The following is a 7,644-nucleotide window of genomic DNA, read 5'->3' as shown; positions in this document are numbered from 1 at the left end:
AAGGAGTCTGTTTTGGTACAGTACATAGATGACCTTCTGGTGGCATCAAAAAGCCAAACCGACTGTGTCATTGATACCATTGCCCTATTGAATCACCTAGGCAAAGGAGGACATAAAGTGTGGCCAGACAAATTACAGTTCTGTAAAAATTCCGTGAAATATCTGGGGCATCAGATAGAAAAAGGGATCCGGAAAGTTACTACAGAGAGGATCAAAATAATTCGAGCAATGGATCTACCCAGAACCCAGAAAGAAGTAAGAATGTTCCTAGGAGTTGTAGGGTACTGCAGGCAATGGATTGTGGGATTCGCAGCTCTAGCCAAGCCCTTGATAAAAATGACTAAGAAGGGGGTGGAAGATCCAGTTAGTTGGGATGATGAAAGCATGAACGCCTGGGTAAAATTGCAAAATTGCCTGTGCTCCGCCCCTGCCTTGGGAATGCCTGACTATTCCAAAAACTTCGAACTGTTCTGTGATACAAGAGACAATTGTGCACTCTCAGTCCTAACACAGGAACATGGACTGAATAGGCGTCCAGTGGCCTACTTTTCGGCCACTCTGGATCCAGTGGCTGCTGGATTACCCGGATGCCTGAAAGCAGTAGCTGCTACTTGTGCCAGTCTAGAACAGAGTGAGAACATTGTTATGGGACATCCTGTCACTGTATATGTTCCACATTCTGTCGTGATCTTACTGACCCAAACCAAGACCCAGTATCTCACCCCTAGTCGGCTGACTAAGTACGAGAGAATTCTTATAGGTGCTGAGAATGTAATCATCTCCAGGTGTAATATATTGAACCCCGCAACTCTGTTGCCCCTTCCCATAGATATTGAAGAACATGAGGTTGAGCATAATTGCATGGACCTAACTGAATTCAGCACCAAGCCACGTCCTGATATCAAAGAAATAGCCTTACTTGATGAAGATCTAATGGTGTTTTTAGATGGCTCATGTTTAAGACATGAGGATGGGGGTCTGAGTGCTGCCTATGCTGTAGTTACGTTGGAGACAATCTTGGAAGCATCTTACCTGTGCGATGTAAAGTCTGCCCAAGTAGCTGAATTGATCGCATTAACAAGAGCTTGTAAACTAGGAAAAGGCAAAAGGATAACTGTTTATACTGACAGTCAGTACTGTTATGGGGTTGTTCATGACTTCGGCCAACTATGGTTACAAAGAGAATTCATGACTTCCGCAGGTACCCCTATCAGAAATGGAAAGGTGGTACAGAACTTACAGGAAGCAATCCAATTACCCCAAGAATTGGCTGTGGTCAAGTGTGCGGCTCACAGGTCTGGAAATGATGATGTGACAGCCGGAAACCGATACGCTGACCAAATTGCCCAATACTGTTCCCGATACAAAATGTCCCTAAAAATTAAATTGTGGGGAGGTGGAAACAGCTGCCAACTTATGATGTTTGAAGGTGTGTCTACCTGGGAGGAATTGAGAGACATGCAACAGGCAACAGACCAAAAGGAGAAAGACAGGTGGGAGAAGGATGAATGTACACCGAGAGAGGATGGTGTCAGGATTTACAAAACAGGGGTGCCTGTATTACCAGACAGTTTGGAAGCCCCAATGGCTAGGATCATACATGAGGACACACACATTGGGAGAGATGCAATGTGCAGTATGTTTGACAAGGTATTCCGTAACACAAAGTTCAGGGGCACTGCGGAAAAGCTTTGCCAGAGGTGCTTAGTGTGTCAGCAATTCAACGCAGGAAAGAAGACAGTAGTGGAGCAAAGTACGATTGGGAAGGCAGAAGGTCCCTTTATCAGGATGCAGGCGGACTTTATCCAATTGCCCATGTGCAAAGGGTACAGATACGTCCTGGTCATAGTTTGCCTATTTTCTAGATGGGTGGAGGCCTACCCAGCAAAGAAAAATGATGCCATAACTGTAGCCAAACTATTACTTAGAGAATTGATACCTAGATTTGAAATTCCAGAAACGATCGAAACAGACCAAGGTGGGCATTTTTCTAACGATATCCTCAAAGAACTCTGTACAGCGTTTAAAATGAAGCAAAGGTTGCACTGTGCATACCATCCAGAGGCTTCTGGAATAGTTGAACAAGTGAATGGCACCATCAAGTCCAGACTGGCGAAAGTGTGTGACTCCACCAAAATGAACTGGATAGAAGCTTTGCCCCTTGTGCTGATGAGTTTGAGAAGTGTTCCAAACCGAAAAACAGGCCTAAGTCCCCATGAGGTGCTAATGGGAAGAGTAATGCGACAGGCATGGGTACCTGGACACAAACTGCTAAGTATTTCTGATGATTTAATGCTAGAATACTGCAGGCAGCTGGGTGACCAAGTGCGTTCTATCTCTCACCAGATTGGAGAGACTGCTGTCGAATGGCCTACATCTCCAGCACATAACTTGAAACCTGGTGATTGGGTGGTGTTAAAGAAACACACCCGGAAGAGTTGCCTTGGACCAAAGTGGGGAAAGCCGAGGCAGGTGATCCTTGTAACCACAACTGCTGTGAAGTGTGCGGGTGTGCCGAAGTGGATCCATGCCAGCCATACGAAGCCAGTGACAGGAGAAAACGCGACTGAAACTGAAGGTAGCGCGGCTGAGGAGACTCCAGAAGAGAGTCCGGATCTCGCTGACATCGAACTACCGAGCTCAAGTCAGGACGTTGAGTGGTTCTCTGCCGACGACCGAGTTCTTGACCCAATAAGAACCCAAAAATATTCTTACCTAGATAGTGAGTGGGATAGTGAAGGTGAGACAGAATTAGAGGACGAAGGTCAGGTCATCGAAACTCACAACAAACCTGATCAGGAAATAGGCCAAGTAGGGACAGACCAAGTTATCAACACTCCTCCTGAAACTTCAGAAACTGGAAAGGGACAGATAGTGGTTAAAGCTGAAGTTCATGCGGAAGAAAATCAAGAGATCGAAGTGCATGAACAGGAACAGATAGAAATAGACGAACGTGTTCAGGAAGCAGAGTCCAGATCACCTGAAAATAAAGATCAAATACAAAGTTGACCTGAACAAGGCCAGTTTAGAGACCAGGCAGAAGAAACGTATGAAAGACCTGGGACTAGTCAGACAGGAAGGGAAATAGACACTGCCAAAACAAGAGTGCCACAACGAAGCGAAAACAAGAGAGTTCACGAGGAAGGACAAGTTTCCTCGACCACTAAAAGGCTCAAGAAAAAGAATGAGCCCCGATACATAAAAAGACTGCGACTGAGAATCAAAACAGTTGAAGAAAAACTAGAAGACCGAAAAAGGGCTGCCAGTGAACGAAAAGAAGCCCGAGTCCAGTCTAACCGACGAAGCTCACGAGTAAAGAAACAAAACAAACTGTATCGGAGCCCTGAATGGACTTACTTGGTATTGGAAGAAATTGATGAGCCGAACCACAGTGGCAATAGTGACGAAGAGTCCATTACTGATTGGAGTTCTGACGAAGACCCTCCTTGAGAAAACCTAAGAGAACCTTTGGTGAAGAGAAACAAAGAGGGGTTGGAAAACCACCTGTAAGCAAATATGTCTGATTCGAGTGTAAATGGAAGATCCAAATTTAGCTGTTGTAAAACCTGCTGTAAAATCTGTTTTTGTAGTATAGCCGTACTGATAATAATATGGATAGGACTAACAGTTTTTATACCTTTTATGATAAGTAAAGACCCTAACTTGTATCCCACTAACCCGGAGACTCTAGACACAGAAACTGTACAGACTGAAGAAACACCACGCAGTGTAGAAAGACGTGACAACACTGCTGTACTGACACAAAAACGAACCAACTTAGATGCATCAGATGAGGGTGGACTACATTTTCACAAAATGAAAAACAGAACTCAGTTAAATGTCTTCGCTAATCTTTTAGTGCACTATGTAGAAGCTATGGAAATAGAAGATTGTTACGTATGTATGAAGCTACCTACTTCTGTAGCTGAAAGCGTGACATATCACCATTTACCCCTGACCTATGGAATTTCCTGTAGTATATTAGCAAGCTTATTCTATAGAAGCACTTTACAGTACTACTACTCAAACACTGACGTAATCTTTTCAGAACTTCCTGTTCGAGGAAATCTAAACATTGTACATATTAGAAGCGAGGTAACCCGTTATATGGGAGAATATTTCCTGACCATAGGTGACATAGACTTAAATGAGGCTAGAGAAAATAATCTGACCTGTTCCCTACAGGAGCAGGAAAAGATGTTTTTGAAAATGGCAGAAAGGAGGAGAGAAAAGTTTCAGAAAAAGGCCACTGACGAGAAGGATAGGATCCCTAGATGGGCAGAGAATATGGAAAGCACCTCAGAAGGCGAAGCTAGTCCTGCATTGTTGCTGGATTTTGAACGGAAAGGGAAACTCTGTCTTCATAGAGAAAAGACTAGTTATTATAACAATGTATTCATCGGTTCCAGCGAGTGTGAACATAATTACAAGGTAATTGGAGGTTGGGGTTTCAAAAATGGGTCAGAACCTGTGTTTCCCGGAATTTATTATATATGTGGAAACAAGGCTTATTTCAAATTGCCGGATCACTGGTATGGAAGCTGCTATTTTGGCATTGTTTTCCTGAGAATATACCATGTGAACAATGCTGCTGGAAGCAATGAAGATACTAATGGCTTAGTGCGTAGTAAACGCGAAAGTGTAGGAGAAATTATAGGTGATATATTTAGTGCACTGATACCTGGAATGGGGGTAGTTCTGAATACTCACCGTATCTGCAAATTGTCTACAGTAGTGGATCGGTTATCAACTGACACTGCTGCTGGATTCCTGCTGGTCAATACTGAAATGGTTGCGATCAGATCAATGGTTTTACAGAATCGCCTTGCTCTTGACACCCTATTGGCAAAAGAGGGCGGAGTCTGCAGGATGCTGAAGGCGCAACATTGTTGCACTTACATTCCTGATAAAAGCATTGAAATAAAGAAATATGTAAGAAACATAACTAGTTTGGAAAAAGAACTCAAACCATTGGAGGTTGATAGTGCCTGGACGAGACTGACTGATGGTCTCTCCTCTGTAGGTAGTTGGTTTTCTAACTTGGGTAAAAATCTTTTATGGAAAATACTGATGCCAATAGCTGGAATAGGTGTGGTCGTACTGATTATATTTATCTGCTGCAAATGTCAAAAATGCAGAAAACGATATTCTGTGAACAAAAGAGGAGTGAAGAGAAATGTTGATGAGCTAGAATTAGAAGAATTGAAGAACGAAATTTATAAGAGAGCTAAAAACTCTCACCCTAATAAGGATGCAGGGAGAAAGCTCAACAACAATTTTGTGGAGATTGAGATGAGTGATATGCAAGAATAAAAGTTGGCATCTGTTTCCAGTTATAGTGATGATAGTAAATATCATCAAAGAGGGGATTGATGGAGCAAGGATTCGCACGTAAAGCGACTTGCTCACGTTCATGAACCTCGTCTAACCTTTAATAAGTATTAACCAATCCTGTCCGTCTTAATTTTCACCTTTTTCAGTACACGCGGGTGCCCGAGAGAAGCTCGCATCTATGTTTATTAATTGTAATGATGCTTGCACTACTGAATGGCCGCTTCGCAGAAATCCAGTCTGCGCATGCGTCGGTCATACCCACGTGATGTGACGCACTCGCAATTTGGAGGGATATTGTTGCTCATGCGCATTGTCGCTAAATATGGCCGCTTGACTTTAACCATGCTCTCTGCTAGCTCATGCCGCTTTTGCATATCTGTCTTTTCGCATTAACCCTAAATGCTATAGATATTACACAGTAAGGGGTGCAGTGAAGCTTATTCATGGTAGACAGTGTATTCATTTTTTCTGTGTTTCTAATTTGTTTTCGCTTACTTTTCATGTACCGCGTATTTGGGGCCTGGGAGTGGGGAGCGACGCCATACTTGAATCCTCCCACAACCCTGTCACGTGATGAGGGAAAAGCCGAACCGCGCAGAAGCAAACCCAAGCCAGCTGGCTCCTGAAGCTGAGATGCGCCTGAGAACATCTTCCATGCTCTGGGAAGAGAATTCGGCTGTACCTAAATCGATACAAATGTATAAGTCTTATGTGTGTTCTATTGTTTTACACCTTTCTCATACCCTGGGAACTGGAATGCAAGGGGTGGGTACTGAAAAATGAATATTAATTATGGGAACATAGAATTTGGGAGGTGAATATGACCTAACCACCTCTCTTGACCAATCGAGAGATGGGACCTTGTCGCTTGCAACATTTGTGGGTGGTCTAGGGGTCCCAAAACAGTATAACTAGTCTAGTTTAGCTTAGAGAAATTGCCCGACTTGTCCGAATAGCTGACCTGTCACTGACCCTACGAACTCTATAGGTGATTGATACAGAGCGCTGCGGAGCACTCTGTCCGTATTTTCCACAAACTCCAAGGGGTGGAAATAGTCTTAAGTGCTGGCGAAGCACTTTGCTGGGAGATTCGAAAACCCAATCGGGGTTACTGGCGGATTCCGTGCAGAGAGGGGGTAACGCAGGCGTTGCATCCGAAGCTGCAGGTGTTGGTCGTGCCCTTTGATGAGCCCAGTCCTGACCCAAAACCTGAGGGGTATCCTGTCCTGACTATCCTGAGCTGTACCTGCTCGCCTACTGGCATTTCCGAATCCTTGAGGGTCCTTGTCCCCGCCTATTCCCAAACTGACCCGTGGCCAGGGTTAGTCCTCATTCTGTCCTAGGTAAATATATATGTGGGTGTCTGTCTAACTATACTCTTACTTTTCCTTTTCTTTATAAAGCACTCTTGCCTGTGATATTCTCCTATCACCCTTTCGAAAGTAACTTTATGCAAATTGTGTATTAGTAATGTTCCATTTTTCCCCCTACCTATAGGATATTATATTAAACTGACTGCATATTTTAGCTTGTTCCAATATCCCTTCCCTTTAGTATGGTTGCTGTGATTTTAGTAAGAATAGCATAAGGTTTAGGACTTAGTTTAAGAATAAGTACACATATTAGGTCTATCTCACGCCCCCTGCCTTAGTTTAAATTCGTACTGAATAGCATGTTCCCAAATACACGCCCAGTAGTATTCCCTCAGTAATCTATGGTGCTTGCCTTAATCCATAGCTACATTTTTGTTATGATCTTTATCATTGATGTTCTAATTTGTATCTGCCTGTTACTTATGGCATACGCATTCTGAAAACTATCTTCGTATATAAACTTTTTAAACTCCATCAGGTGTCTGTGGTCATTACGTATCACCTAGTGTTATTAAATGTACTGAATGTATAAGGTATTTTACTCCTTTTAGGAATCTTGCTACTTGTCCACTGCTAGCTCCTGATCCATCAGGAGTAATGTGCCTGTGGTAAGTCAGGTACATGAATAGTAAGTGGTGAGAGAGTCACCCCCCGAATTACTCATAGTAGCGTGTGGAAAAATCACCCGGTTCACGCAAAACACTGTCATTCGGATGTACGCCAGGGCCCAGTGCGTGGAAATTGGGAAAAAGGTGACCCGGGTGAACTGCGCGCTCTATCATTAGTACATACTTAAAACAGTAATTATAAAAAAATGCACTTTAAATTCATTCTATAGCTTCTTTATTGACCTCTGACAGATGAAGTCAACAAAGACAGAAAGGCCAAGTTACAAATAAAAATAGACATTTATTTAAATATCCTCTTCGGACTTTTT

Source organism: Lissotriton vulgaris, chromosome 12 (genome assembly GCF_964263255.1).
Source record: "Lissotriton vulgaris chromosome 12, aLisVul1.2, whole genome shotgun sequence".
Taxonomy (NCBI): domain Eukaryota; kingdom Metazoa; phylum Chordata; class Amphibia; order Caudata; family Salamandridae; genus Lissotriton; species Lissotriton vulgaris.
This window is presented reverse-complemented; position numbering follows the sequence as displayed.